Consider the following 16,474-nt stretch of genomic DNA (forward strand, 5'->3'; position numbering starts at 1 on the left):
ACCACAAAGAATAGTTCAAAAATGTTGATCGAAGCCGCCATACCCAGACAGATAATGTTACTTTTGTATAAGTAAGATTGGGTAATGCTGGATTAAAGGCCAAAATGCTGTTACATGTAGAAAAAGCATTGTAAACCACTCAAAATAACAATTCTCTTAGGCAATATAAAAATAACTCACTCATTGCGAATAAAATAACCTTAAAATATACATCACAGAGCCTGAAAAAGTTACAGGGTAAGAGGGACAAATCAGTCAGCATAATTGATCAAATATTCATACATTATAATGTCAACACATTATAAATCAGCTTCCAAATCTATAGAATGTATGGAACCAAGGATGAGGCCAACTAAGAACTGTGGACCAAGGACCTAGTGCATCAATGTTGGTTCATTGCTTTAGAATAAATGTGCCACATTGTTAGTTTTGATAATAAGGCTAAATTTGAGAGGTATATGAAGAAAGTACCTGTCTGTGAATTTTGCTATAAAAATAAAACTATTCTAAAAAACAGTCTCTTTTTTAAAAAGGAAACTTCATTAAGAACCCATGTCTCAAATTATATCAATGATTTAAAATATAAATTTTTGGTAAATATGTAATTTATGGATATTAAATTATTTCAGCATGATTCATGGTTCAATATAAATGAGTGTCTTCATCATAATACAAATTCCATCATCAGTAAGTATTTATATCAGAAATTCTTACTCAAGTATTGTCTGTAAAACAGCAACCACCAGAAGTGATATCTGAAAGTCACTCAATTATCTTCACCTGCCATTAATGCTACAGACTTTGTTCATTATCTCAAAAAATGTTAGAAATGAGTTTTCACTAATAAGAATGATGGCTTGCTAATTAGCATTATCTTGTCTATTTGTTCTCATTGATGAAATTAGTGGTGGTTTAAATAGATAAACTATTGGCTAAATATTATAGGCTAAAATATTATACAGTAGGGAAAATCTAGTATTATGACCTCTCCAAACAGTTAGGGGCGCACTTGTAGATAACAGATAAGGTGAGCTAAATTGTGCAGTGACCTATGATCATATATTTATTTGTAACATCCAATACAAAACAGCAGTAATGGAAGTTTTACAAAATGCTTGGCATGCAGCAAGCATTATTATTATTATTATGGCTGATAATCATGTGTAAATGAAATAATTCAGTTGGAGGTACCACGATCTATCAAAAAAGAGAACACCAGCATCAAATATAACCATGCATTGGAGCTAATTTACAAAAACACGTAATAAATTATAATTACCTTCAACTCAAAAAAGCTAAGTATGTGTTCTTTACGAATCCACAATAGAAGATTTGAAAGGCAATGACCACTAAGTACATAAAAAAGGAATTCCCAACAGACATAAGGGGCTTGACCTCTTATGAGAGATAGTTTTCTGTAGAAATACAGTCTCAAAATTGATCAAAAAAAGAAGAGATGATAAAACAAATCAAAACTTTTCCTTGTTAAAAATAAGCTCAGTAGTTAGAAGGAAAATAACAAAGGTTATGGTATTATATTCAAAGTCAAATACAAAATTGCTGTCTACCAAAACAAGAAACTTAAGTGGCATAGAAATATTTACATATAGATATAGACAATAAAACTCCTAAAATATGGTATAGATACAGGTGAATTTCATAATAGTGCTTCATTCTCACTAGGGTGAAATAGAAGAATTGGGAAAGTTCAACTTTATTATTTTGTTTATAAGGGAGTTTATTATTCAAGATCAAATTAAAGAAAGAATTTATTATATTTTTAAATGACTGTTTATTTTTAGAAATGTGTTATGTATTTATTTTGTGTTCTTCATTTCAAAATGTCCAAGAGTAAAATGTAGTAAAGTATCAATTTCAAGATACATCATTACCTAAATATTTTCTGTAGCAGGAGTCATCTAAATTTATATAGAATCTTTCCTGAAAAAATTCAAAAGTTAAAATTATAAAAGATTTTATGAAACCAATAAGACTCCTGCTCCTATGTGAGATTTAATTAGGTCGAACATATAGTATAGTTCTTGTTTGTTTACCAGCTGAGAAATCTAGTCAAATGATGAAATTTTATTTACACATTTAGTATTTGTCACTTTTCTTTACCAATTGCAATATTTTAAATGATAATGAAAATTAATACTAGGTAAGACTTATTGACATTTGCTGTAAGCCAAGCAATATTCTTATTCACATATGTTAGTGATTCTTTCAATCATCATGAGCTGTGTAAGTGTTCTGTGGATGTGAATGCATGCGTGCAGGGTAAATAAATGCACAACGGAAGGAAGGTATGCAGCTTAGATTCCGTAGACATTCCTGAAGTCTGCATATGCTTTGCTCCTCAGAAATACAATGAACCGTGTTAAAAATCTTTCATCTAAGTTCAAACTGTCCTGAAATGTAGACAAGAATGCTAATAGAAATTTCTGAAGGAAATAAAGCATATTTCACTTATTTTAAACTAATAGTGATGAATTGTTAAACAAGGTGTTCTCTGCTCATTTTGTCCTTTTTCTTAGAATGAGAAATTTGGGACTAGTAAGGTGCTTTAGCAGGTAAAGGCATATGTGGCCAAGGCTGAGTTTGATTGCCAGAGCTATGCTACAGGAGTGGGCAACTCGCTCCTGCAGGTTACCCTCCCACTCCACAGGAGCACTTGGCCCTGTTTAAAGGAAATCTACACACAGAAGTAATCAGTATACCAATAAGTAAATTACTGTAAGCAGAAATAATTTGTACAATATGTAAGTCACGAATAGTTTCCGAATTATGACTACTAAAGTAAAGAAATTATTATCTCTAGCTGGTAAAATGTACAAACAACAATAATAATTGCTTGAGGTAATACGATAGCTATAAACAAATAAGTCACTTCTGTAAAGTGTGTGTGTGTGTGTGTGTGTGTGTGTGTGTGTGTGTCCGGGGAATATACGTGTCATAGCATCTGTGTAGCGAGATGGACCAAGAGTACAAGTTTCGTCAGAGTACTAATTTCCTTTCTGTTTCTGTGATTAACAATAATACCTCCAAAACACAATTCATGGAAGGGTTTGTTCTGGCTTGCAGTGTTTGCAGAGGACTACAGTTCCATGACAGGGAAAGCTTGGTGGTAGGAGTGTGAGGCCAGCTCTTGACATTGCTTTCACAAGCAGACAGCTATAAGCAGGTGGAACTGGGCTGGAAAAACCTCAGAGTTTATCACAATTGACTTACTCTCTCCAAAGTTCCACCTCCTAAAGTCCCCACTATTTTGCTAAACCATGCCGCTAATGGGAACCAAATGGTCAAATGCAGGAGTCTTAGGGAGATGTTTCATATTCAAACCCCAACAGATAGCAAGTGGTTTTTATCCATAAGCCATTTCAAGAGCTCCTAATCAATAGCTTTTTTAATTGAAATTTCCAGTATTTAGCTTTCTGTATACTTATTCAATAAAATTGTCGTAAGGGCACAACACAGCATTATGAACTGACTGGGTATATACATTTTTTATACTTTCTATTTAATTAACAGGTGATTTTAAAATTTACTAAATTGTCTTCACAAGTAACCACCAAAGTTTACTAAAAACACTATTCCAAAGCAAGAGACCCAAGCATCTTCAGTCAGTCAAAAGTCATGCTTTTTTCTTCAAGACTCTAGGTACAGATTTGACAATATATTAGAAACACCAGTAAATTGTACCTCTATTCTTAAAAACAAACAAGACAAACCCAAAACAGATCAAAACAAAACTATACATTGGCTAGTTGTTTTACTTGAAAATATTTACTTTAGAAGTAGAAGGCAAAACAAACAAAGAAGTTAGAAAGATTTCAGAAAAGTCCTGGTATTTCATAGTTTTTATGTCAGAGATGAATGTTATGCAGTGGGGATTAGTTTTGCAAGAGTGATCCATTCACCTATGCTACTTATGAGACTATTATAATGCTTTAAGAACTTCCTAATGATGTCTTTTAAATAAAATTAATTATTTTCAATTACTTTATAAATATTCAAATTCTCTACCTTATTTTAGGGGCATCAATTTTCACTATCAACTATAATTTTAATCCACTCTATTTTTCCCTTAAAATATTCTCTAGAATTTGATTTTAGAGTAGTTTCTCTGGGTATATTTTCTCTTCATACTCTTATTTATCCTTTATACATATTTATTATTTTCACTCCCTTAATTATAATTGCGATATGAATTTATATAACTGGAATATATATTTTCATATAAATTAAGACTATAGAAATTCAGTATTACTTCTTATTTGAAAGGCAAAATTCAAAGATCCAAATGTAGGTTGCAAGAGCAAAATCTATTACTGTGGAATAATCTTAATATTTAACTTAATATTGAGCACAATTGTCTCTAATAAGACTTTATGATAATGATGTAGCTGATCGGCTCAGCTAATTAAAATATAGTCATATAATTGTGTTGTGTCCTCTGGATGCAGGTCACCCCAGTCAAATGATCTTGAAAATGCAGCTGTACTCCAGGGGTGCAAAAATGAACCAGAAAGAGAAAAGAAATCATACTTCTCCAACCCATTTTCTAAAGTAGGTGGAGCATTTGAAACTTAGTTCCCAGAACTTATATAATGCAATATTAGGAAAGTGGATGTAGACAGATCAGTAGACGTCTGAGGACAGGGTGAGAGATCAAGAAGGGGCTAATACAAATCAAAGAGGAAGGACCAGCTGGCTTGTGAGCATTGTCTGACAGGACGAGATCAGAAAACTGCCAGTGGTGAAAGATGTTTCTGGATTTGTTTGTTTGACCTTTCAATAAATATAAATTTGAGGTTTGTTTTAATGTTGCTTAAAAAATCTTTAAATATTGAGCTTCATGTTCAATTTTTTCTGGGTTTAGATTCAATATTTATTAATTACTGGGGAAATCACAGCTCAGTGACCATTTAAACTTTAATACCACCTGAACAGTCATGATTCCCATATCATAAGAAAAAAAGCACAAGTCAATAGATACACCAAGAAAGCCTTTCCTACTCATGCATAAATTAAAATTGAAAACTTGGCCAATACTCTGGTCAAATGAGTAAATAAAACTTAAATCTACATAGACTTATGATCTAGCTAGCATTAATTGTCAAGTGTGTGCTATACAGAGAGGCTAGCTAAATATGTGCTGTTGAGTAAGTCAGAGAGTAAACTGAAAGAAGGGCTGTTCCATGGTTTCTGTTCCAGGTTCTTGCCTTAAGTTTCTGCCCGACTTCCCACAGGGATGAACTGAGACTTAGAAACATAAGCCTAATAAAACTTTTGCTCTCCAAATTGCTATAGATACCAGGGTTTAGTTAGGCAGCAGAAAGGAGACTATAATGACTTATAAAAATAATAATCCATCTAGAGAAAGAGTTGTGTGTGCTGTTTTTTTATGGTCCTAGATATTATGTAATGATTTGTTCTTTACTTATAGGCATAAAGCTCTACTGGTTATATTGTTGCAAGTGGTTGCCATTATAGTTATTGTAATTTTTGAATGTAGTTATATTGTTTAAAATTTAATTGGTAAATGACCATATCTACTGTTTTCTATGTTAATAAAGTTAGACTAAGTAACTCTGATACCATGCTGAGAAAGAAAAACTTCTTTAATTGGAGGATATGTTTTGAAGCCAAGTTTTATTTATTCTTTGTTCAAAATATGTATTATATAGAAAGATGTGATTAATAAATGCTTTAATAAATAGTTATACCCATAGCCAGAAAGACAAACATGGTATGTACTGACTCATAAGTGGAAACTAGATATAAAGTAAAAGGTAGCCATGCTAAAGTCCAAAGCCCCAGAGAGGCCAGGTAGTAAGGAGATCCCAAAAAGGGACATATGGATTTCCCTGGGAAGGAGAAATAGGGGAGACCTCTTTAGTAAACTGGGGGCAGGTTGGAGTGGATCAGAACATGGGAAATCAGGCTGGCTCTTTGAGTGTGTGTAACAGTTGTAATAGCTTGGTTTGTTTATAGGACTCCTCTCGGTGGAATCAGGACTTGTCACTGGTGCTTGATCTGGCTTTGGGAGAACCTATTTCCCAGGCTTGGTTGTCTTTCCCAACCTTAGTACAGGGGAAGGAGCTTGGTCTCACCTCAACTCAATGTGCCATACTGTGTTGATCCCCAAGGAAGCCCTACCCTTTCCTGAATTGAGCCAGAGGAGGAAAGGATGGGGGGTAATGTTAGAGGGGAGGCATGGGGGTGGGAGAAGAAGAGGCAAGGGAAACTGCAGTCAATCTGTAAAATAAATAAAAATTTATTACTAGTATTATAATATATCATATTATTAATATAATAATAATAAAGAAATGGTCGCATATTGCAGCATATTTGAAAAGTTGTATCAGGGCTCGTAGTTTACTTTAGATTAATTCTTGGTCATTTTGCTTTTCAATAAAAATGTCAGATGTCATATTATTAGACAAGAAAATGAGAGAACAGCTTAGGGCTGTTATAAACACTGTTATTTATAGAGATAAGTAATAGGGAGGTGTCAGTGAATTCTTTAGAAACTCTGTTAGTTCCAAAGTCCATTAAAAGCAAAGTGATTTTTATTGGGGGAAGCCCACAAATGATCATCTAAAGGCCAAATTGCATTTTCACAATGATCTACTCAATAAAGCACCCATCAAGACTGTCAAGCATCTAACTGAGCATTTTGCAGACAAATCTTCACTGTGCAAAGATAAAGGCATGTGCTTTGTTTTATTTCATCTCCAGTTTACATGGTAGTTGTTAAGGTTCCTCTTTTGTTCACAAATCATTATTATACAATATAATTAATAGACACATTGCTTCCATTAGCTTTGGTAACTAAATAACAATTCTGTGAAAGAGAGTATTGGGGCTGTGTGGGGTACCCAAGACCCCAGCTAATGGGATGATAGACACCTGGGGTTCTCCAGGCCCCAGCTGGCAGGAAGACACACACCCCCACCTGATGCTCAACAGCTCAGATGGGGGCTAGTTGACCTGGGTCGCCAAGACCCCAGCTGGCAGAAAGACAACCAGGGGCCCACCTGGCACCTTGTGGTATGCTGCTTGTGTGCCTTATTACGCTATGGAACTATGTTGTGGATAATCGGAAGTAATAAAGAAATAGAATGGTTCATGTGTTGTGCAAAGATGTAGAAAGGAAGAAATGAACATGGCAAGGAGTGGGCAGACATTGGAGGCTTGCTTGCCACCTGGATAAATAGTGACAGCGATGAGGAATAGTCTCAGGCAGGTCTGCTTGCCTTTTGGGGCCATATACGGGCTGGGCTGCTGCCTGGAGCCGTGTCATGGTTCCTGATCCTACAGTAGCCATGGTCTGTGTTGATGTCCATGGCTCCAGTTGCTGTTAAGTATTATGCTTATTCTGGTGGTCCGGGCTATTTCCTTAGTTCATGTTTGTGTACGTGATCCATGCTGCCGCTGGGGCCATAACAATTGGGTGACTTTTGTTGCCACTTGCTACTATGGTGACAACCAGGCCTAGGCGGCTGCCAAGAACCATGTCTGGGTCCGTGGTCCAGCTGCAGGCAGAGTCTGTGTTGAAGTCTGTGACCCAGGTTGCCACTAGGGTCAATATAAAGGACAGAATCTGGGCCAGAGACTTAGACTTAGTTGGAGTCTGAGGGCTTCGCCACAGCTGGGGTCAAACAGATATGGATGTCAACAGCGTCATGTTGACATCTGGTCCCAGGCTGCTGCCCATGTCCATGTCTGGGTCCGTGGTCCTATAGCAGCCATGGCTTGGTTTGACATGAGGGACTCCTGTTGCCACGAAGCTCCATGAGGATGTCCAGGGTCAAACCAGACACCTGAGTCGAGGTTGGTGTCCCATTGCCAGGATGCATCCTCATCTGAGTGGCCTGCACTGCTGCTCAATATCATGGTGATGTCCAGGCCGGAGCTGGAGCTGAGGGCCAAGTCAGGCATGTAACCCTACTGCAGCCAGGGTCTGTGCTGATGTCTGATGTGCCTGTTACCATCGAAGGCTGTGTAGACAACAGAAATCAAGGGCCATGTTGGTGTATCAAGGCAATAGTGCGGCTGGGACAGAGGTGATATCTAGACCCAGTCATTGTTGAGGACCATGGCTGGGATCTGTGTTGAAGTCCGGGTCCTGCATTGTCAGCAAAGCTCACATGAAAGCCCAAGGTTAGTGTCACAACCTTTCTCATCTGAGTGGCCAGTTCCTCCACACAGATCCAGCATGCCTACCTGGCCCAAGCTACTGCCAAGGGCCATGTCTGGATCCATCGTCCAGCTACAACTGAGCTCTATGTGAATATCTGTGTCCTGTGTCACCTAAGGAGGCCCTAGGATCCAGGAGAGATGGAATCAGAGGGCCATGCTGAGTCAGGCATACCCTTAGCTGGCCCAAGGATGTTGGTCTTACCTCTTGCTGGACACTACTGCAAGAGATCTGACCTCTTCATGCTGGAGAAGTGGGCACCACACTTCACCACTGGCTAGGGTGAAATGACCCTGAGGACAAGCATGTAGGGGAGCTGACTCCACTCGCTTGCTGGAGTTTGGTGGCTCCAGGGACCCTGTCTGACCAACATGGCTATTATCCAGGCCCACAGCCGGAATATGTGTGCCTATTGCTGGCAAAGGTTAGAAAAGTGTTTCAGGTTCTCTGAAGCTGGAATTACAGGAGGCATGGAACTGAAATGAACTTGATTTAACTGCAAAAAGTACAAAAAGTACTCTTAACCACTGAGCTACTTCCCTAGCCTCGGATCATCTTAATTATAAAGACAGATACAGCGGTCTCCCCCACATCCCAGAACTGCAGTGAATGTGGCTTCTAGAACTTTTTCATCAGCTACCATGACCTTACAGCTAAAGAAGGTCAGATATACAACCCTGAACACACACTAACAACAACAACAAAACTTTTCAAATAGTAGCGTTGCAGGTTTTTGTATAGTTAGTGATGATCTTTTAGTTAAACTCTCGTAGACATGTCTGTATTCATGAGAAGACATCAAGCTCAGTAGGAAAGCCATCAGAGAAACTTCTATAAAGTACAGGTCTCCTGTATCCTCTAACTTCACAATCTAGTTGATAACTGTATAGAATTTCAATCTAAAAACCATTTGTCATTTTTCTTTCATTGAAAGTTTAACTGCTGCTATCACTCTCCTAACTTATACCTATCTCATAGGAAGTGGCACTATTGGGAAGTGTGGCCTTGTTGGAGGAAGTCTGTCACTGGGCATTGACTTTGATGTCTCAGAAGCTCAAGTCAAATCTAATGTGTCTCAGTCTCTTCCTACTTACTGCTGATCCTATATAGAACTCATGGCTCCTTCTCTAGCACCATGTGTGACTGCACACTGCCATACTTTCCCTGCGAAGATAATGGTCTAAACATATGAACTATAAGTCAGTCCAAATTCAATGTTTTCTTTTATAAGAGTTGCCATGGTTAGGATATCTCTTCAGAGCAATAGAGACCCTAAGACACTCATGAAAAATAAAGGTGTTATTAGAGAACTATTAAGATGTAGACAAAGATATCAAATAAGTTCAGAAAAAAAGTGGAAAGACTTCTACCACATATGGGCAATGTAATAAAAAACCAAGATTAAGAATATTCAGTACGGCTTTTACACATATAATATTAAAAGATCAGTAAAAAGTTGTAGGTCTCAGATATAATTTTTCTCAAAGCATTGATATACAAGATAAACAAATGCTAGGTATATACACATAGATACTGGCTGAATGTTCATCTCCAAAACCCTTCAGACTTCAAATGTTAGGGATTTAAGACATGTTAGGATTTTGAAATATATTCATATATATTCTAATGAGATACAGGGACAGAACAAAAGCACAGCATTCACTTATTTTATACGCACATTATACCTTTAATGTGACACTTATTTAGGTAATAGTCTTGCTTTAACAATGTTACAGTTGATTATCTATAAGGTCTGAACTCTAATTTACTACTACTGGCATTGGTGCTCAAACAGTTTCAGATATGACATTTTGGATTTTAGATTTAGGATTATGGATGCCAGACTGCCTAAAATTGTAAGAACCATAGAATCAGGAACTCTATTGTGAGATTATGTCTCCTAGAATCAACAGCGAAATTATTCCTATAATACTTCATCAATATGGCTGCTGATCTGAGCAATGGCAACCTTAATAGACATGCTAGCATAGAAGAGGGAAATCTCTCATGGTCCTACCTCTACACAAAGAACTATGGATACTATGGATACACAAGGACTGCTGAAAGAAAGAGAGAATTAGTCACCACAAGTGAGAGTTCCCTAATTAATTTTCTAATTTTAAGTGATCAGTTCTGAAATCATATACATATAGGTACAATTAAACAAACTCAACAGGTTATATTTATATGTTTATGTATTTATTCATATATGTAACAATAACAAAGAAAATATGTCTTGAATTTGAGAGGGAGTTGGGGAGAGGAAAGAGATGGTAGAAACTATGTAATTATATTTTAAATTTTAAAAATACATATTTAAAATTTTAGAATATATATTTATAGTATATACATATGAAAAAATGCCTGAATAAATGGAAGAAATTTGAAATTTATTTTTAAAGGATCTAAAATAGAAAAGAGTGTTCCTTTCTGTACATTTTCACTAAACTAGCTATTATATATTAGCATCTGTGTTTAGGAAAATTTGTCTCTACAATGCAAAGGGAACATTTTTCTGTGGAAATTCACGAGTGTGGTTTTGCTAGGCATTTTAGTCACAAGGCAAGAGTATGGTGTAGGAAGATATATAGGGCTGATTACTCTGGTGTCTCCTATACACTGATCAGCTGTGGGTCACACTGTGTTGACATCTTCCACAAGAAAAACTCTTGTGCAATGTTTTACTCATTTGACTCTTTAATCTTTTGACGTTTTGAAGGGGTGGCTCCCAAGCTCCCAAATAAATCACACACAGTCTTATGCTTAGTTACGAATGCCCAGACTTAGCTTGTGCTGTTTCTTGCCAGCTTTTCTAAACTTATTTAACTCATCTATCTTTGGCCTTGGGCTTTTATCTTTCTCTTTTCCTGTACGTCTTTTCTTTCCTTCCAACTTCGTGACTGGCTGTCTTGCTGGGTGGCTGGTGGCTGCTCCCTGAAGTTTTTTTTTTTTTTTCTTTCCTCTCTTGTTCCCAGAATCTTTCTTCTAGATTTCTCCTTCTACTTATCCTCTCTGCATGTCAGCTCCACCTATTTCTCTCTCCTGCCTCAGATTTTTATTAGACTATCAGGTGCTTTAGACAAGCTAAGAATTACAGCTACACAGAGTTAAACAAATGCAACACAGCAAAAGTAGCACACCTTAAAATAATATTCCCCAACTTTAAAAAAAAGCCTTTATGATAAGAGTTGAGACATATACTGATCTATGGTATTGGAATACATTTTTAGGGGTACTTTTTATTTCTATGTCCTTTTAGCAGAATAATATTAAATTATCTCCCGTGCCTATGACTTATTTAACCACAGATTCTGATCTCCTTTAATGGTGTCAATCTTGAATTCCATCTCACAGATCAGACTTTCAATCTAGGTAGAAAGTGGTTAGTTACTTCCATAACACTCATGCCACTGTTGCCCAAAAGGAGTCTCTGACCAAAACAGCTATTACTGTAGCTTGAGGAGTTCACAGCAGGTTGAGATTGATGATTATTTTTCTGCTCCAATAGCAAGCACAAAGGACAGTGCCAATATCAATATTTTAATTTGAGTCCACTAAATATGACTTACTTTCCTTGCTACAAAGGATGTTTATGGATATTTTATATTGCACTAGATATTTTAATTAATAAAAACACTTTTATGCTATCATTTTCGATTATGGTTTTGTGTATATATGTTGTGTGCATATATGCTAGCCTAGGTGTGGAAGCCTGAGGATAGCTTCAACTATCCCCCACTATCATTCTCCACCTAATTGTTTGAGATAAGTTTTCTTGCTGCACATGGATCTGTCCCTTTTAGCAATACTGATGAATGAGCAATCTTCCAGTGTCTAATTGTTTCTGCTTCCTCTGTGCCGGGATAGTGGATACATACTGCCAATACCTAGCTTTTACACAGGTGGTGTAGAAATGGATTGATGTTCTCATGCTTGTACAACAGACCTCTTATCAATTGAGCCCACTTCCAAGTCTACTGTGTGATCATTTTAAACTAAGATTATAAGATAGATCTTTTAAATATTTAAATTGCCTCAGATTCAAGCAGTTAAAATTCTCCACAACTTGGAGGAAATAGTCTTAATTTTTAAGTGTACATTTGTTTACAGCTCTAGTTAGCAGAATGAACCTGGGAGAGCAGGGGCATAAAAATGAGGCAGAATTAAATCTCATACAATAGCCAACTATCTTCAAGGTGTCTGGAAGTTTATATTCTGAGAGTTAAGAAGAATCATATGACAAAGGTGTTCAATCACAAGAACAATCCAAGGCTAGCAAAAAAAGCCATGTATTTCCATAGAGGCATATGAATAACAATAGCTGAAGTAAGCTCACTCCTATTTACTAGACTTGGGTTGAGCAAAAATCATATTCCAAGAATAATTTTGTGTTTTGTAAAACCTAGTATCACAACTCTTGAAATTTTAATCTGTCTAGGATTCCCCTGACAGGACCCCATTCTTGCACTGTATTGTAACACCTACCCCTTTTATTTTTTAAATCTACAATATCCAGCGTGGTTTTGATCCAAGATGTGTAGATAAATCTAATTGTCACTTGAGGCATGAGTAGCCTAATTTATGCAAGCAAATTATAATGTTACAACAGTAAAATTATTGTGTGTGATACACTGCCACTAATAACAGAGGTCCAATATTATTAGTTACATTACATTAAAATCTGGGGAATACCTTGAAAAGATACCGATATGATAATAGTTCTAGTATCTTGTAGCATGTAAACTGATATTTACCTTCAATAGGAACACAAATGTTGTGATGTCTTAGGCAATTGGAAAGATATTCATATCCCAGGGAAAAGTTAAATTCTGTTCATTATTCAGATGATTAAATAAGTCTATTATGGTCCCAGGGTGCATTCATAAACACAGACTCATTAGAAAAACAACTTCTTTGGTGCATAGTGCCATAACCTGGACCAGGTGAGCAGACATGACTTTTGATGATACGGTACATATCTTCTCTTGCCCCTTAGATAGATGTTTGCCATTTTTATGGTGATTTCTTCTGCTTTCTTGATCTCCACTTGGGTATTTGATGACCCAGGTCTGAGAAGCCAAAGAGAAATCAATAATGTTTCTGTGAGTCCATCTGAAACAACAGATTCATGCTTTTCCTCTGAAGAAGCAAAAAATAGGGCAAGTTAATGCATCAGGTTGCTTATTTTATTCTGCAATGAAACGATGTAAGTTAGAGTGTGCACAAGTGTGAGTCTAGTGCTTGAAATAATTTTCAACATAAACAGATTATGAAATGATATTTAAGAGCTTTTGAATTAACTGTAATATATTAATCGAAACAGTCAGTTCCACCTGTTGGGCTGAGGGAAAATAAGTATTAATAGATTGATGAACATGCTGGACCATGAATCTCTTGTATACCATAAGATAAACCACCAATAAAATAACTATCTACCTCTGGGATGGGAGCATGGTTTGGACCACTTTTATAATCACAAGTTCTAGTCATATAAGAAAATCCAATAATTTACCAGCTAAAAATGATTTTATATCACTCTATAGTAATATACAATGAAATTTGAAGATCTATAATGTTCTATAACACTTTTAAAAACTGATTGTTAGTTAAGAGTAATATGTATAATACAGCAAGGCCGAAAATCTATATAAGTGTTGACATCGGGTTCTCTACTGATTTACTAATTTGCCAAAACAAGTAATTAATATGTTATGTAAGTAGTTAATATGTTATGGTCCTTATGGTATAAATAGATCTATTTCAAAGTCGTATCCTCTTGTTTTATAATACCTGTAGGAGACAATTTAATGGGAAAAATAAGTAAGTTTAAAAGCATTAAAAGATCCACATTATCCACAAATTCTTTTAATTTGGATTCAGAGCACTTTAGTTTTTCCTTAGCCTTTCAAGTAATATTTGAGGACTATCCAATGCTGGTTCTGCTTCTAGGCTTTTAATAAGATTGGTAAGTGCATAATTAGGCAACATTTTGATTTGGCTGAAATTGCACTGGGGATATCATGCTCGACTCATGAGGCTAGGGAGAAATTGGGAAATGAACTCCCTTTCTCTGTCATGTCCTAATTCCTTAGGTTGTAAATCTAGCATTTTATAGGCTTCCCTAGATCCTCATCAGGAAGTGAGATGGTTCAATATTAAATTTTCAGATTCCTCATCCTATGCTTCAGAGTCATTTTCAGGCAATGGAAAATGCATATCTGAAGGAGATTCCAATAATGGAGCTGACGGAACTGTCACCAACAATAGGTGGCATCATTTTTACATTTGATTTTGCCTGCACAGGGACCACTCCTCAATTGCCTCTTCTATCGATTTTAGGATTTGATCACCCAGTTTATATTCACTCAGGGAACTAATCATCTCTTTGTTATCCTCCACATCTTCCTTAAGGATTTTAATAACAGTTCAAATCAATGCCCAAGTGACACAAAATTGAACAGGGATCTTCCCTCCCCCCCACTTTTTTTTTGTCTTTTCAACACTCTTTTAGACTCTGCTCCATACTTCTTCATCGACTCTTCCTTCTGAAAACCAGTGATGAGAACCATAAACAACTTGCTAGCAATCTAATAGTTGTGGTTTTAATACTTCTGCTCCATTCTTTAACAACAAAACCAAAACAACAACAACAAAAAAATGCACTAACTCAACATAAGATAAAGTCTTCTCTGGTTTCTCCTTGATTATGTTCACTCACCCACTGCTATGGGGGTTACCACTTTCTTATTTCATAGGTGGCTTCAGGTCCCTGATTCTTGAGGCCCCTTGTTTACTACTCGATTTGGTAGCATGAAACTGGGAGAACAGGGGCATAAAAATGTGGCAGACTAAAGTCCTATGTAAAAGTCAGCTTTATTCAGTCATCAGGTGATTTATACTCTGTGGTGAAAAAGAATCACATGAGTAAGGCATTCAATCACAAGGACAAGATACATGTGGAAAAACATGTTTTTCTGTAGAGGCATTTGAATACTAACGGCTGAGGTAAACTTATTCTTATCCACTACACCTGGGAGCAGCACAAAACACATTTCACGAATGAGAAACTGAGGTCTCAAATCTTGTAATGTTTCCTTGGAGCTCTCTCACAGCACTCAGAATTCCACTTGACCCACTCTGTTTTCGGGCTGTGTTCCAACTGATACCAGTGATAAAAACACTATTCTGGAGGAAGCTGATGGGTTGAATGTCCATCAGCAGGGCACAATACCATTGTGTAGATATGCAACTCATTATTCAGAAGCAGAAAATGGTTACTTGACTCTAAGTTTTGTAATGATAGTTTTGTTTCTTCCATATAATTTAAAAGAAATCCATCATAATTAAAATTTAGAGTGTATTCATGTTCAAGATTTAAAAAATCACCTCAAGTCCTTCTTTAAGATATATTTTCCATGCTTGTTGAAGAGAGCATTGTTTTAAACATGTTACAGTCAGGTTTACACACTATATAAACTGCTTGGTAATTACATGAAAGAATTATTTTTCAAATCTTTTTAATTTTATTTTTAACAATTAGTTTTATTTATAGAGAACTAAAATAACAGCAAAATTAAGTAGAGAGAATGTTGCTACACTCACACACAGACCTCTTCACAGTTGTGGTGGTTTGAGTGAGTATGGCCCTATAGGTTCATGTGTTTAATTACTGACTAGTTTACAGTTGGTGGATTGAATAGGATTAGGATGTGAATCCTTGTTGGAGGAGGTTTGGCCTTATTGGAATGGATGTGGCCTTGTTAAGAAAGGTGCATCATTGCAGGTGGCTTTGGAATTTCAAAAGCACACACTAGGTATACTAGGCCTAGTGTTTGCCTCTTTCTGCTGCCTAAGAATCAGGATGTAAAACTCTCAGCTACTTCTCCAGCACCATGCCTTCCTGCATATGGCCGAACACATTCCTTGCCTTGATGATAGTGCACTAAGCCTCTGGATTTAAACAAACCCCCAGTTAAATACTTTCCTTTATGAGAATTGACAGAGTCATGGCATCTCTTTGTAGCAGAAGAATAACTAAGACAGAAGCTCAGCTTTTAATATTGTTCCTGGGAGAGGCACATGCAAGGAAAAGGACAGTCCCATAGTCTTCCACTGGAATATTATTAGCAGCAAACTTAATCATAGAGAATAGAGCTCACTCTTGGTTTTTTACATTGTGTTTTACTCTTTTAATGTTAATTTTATTTTTATTTAATTTTTTATTATATTATATCTGTATATGTATAATATATGTATATAATATTTGTG

The sequence above is a fragment of the Myodes glareolus genome, chromosome 16, assembly GCF_982192425.1.
Source record: "Myodes glareolus chromosome 16, mMyoGla1.1, whole genome shotgun sequence".
Classification (NCBI taxonomy): domain Eukaryota; kingdom Metazoa; phylum Chordata; class Mammalia; order Rodentia; family Cricetidae; genus Myodes; species Myodes glareolus.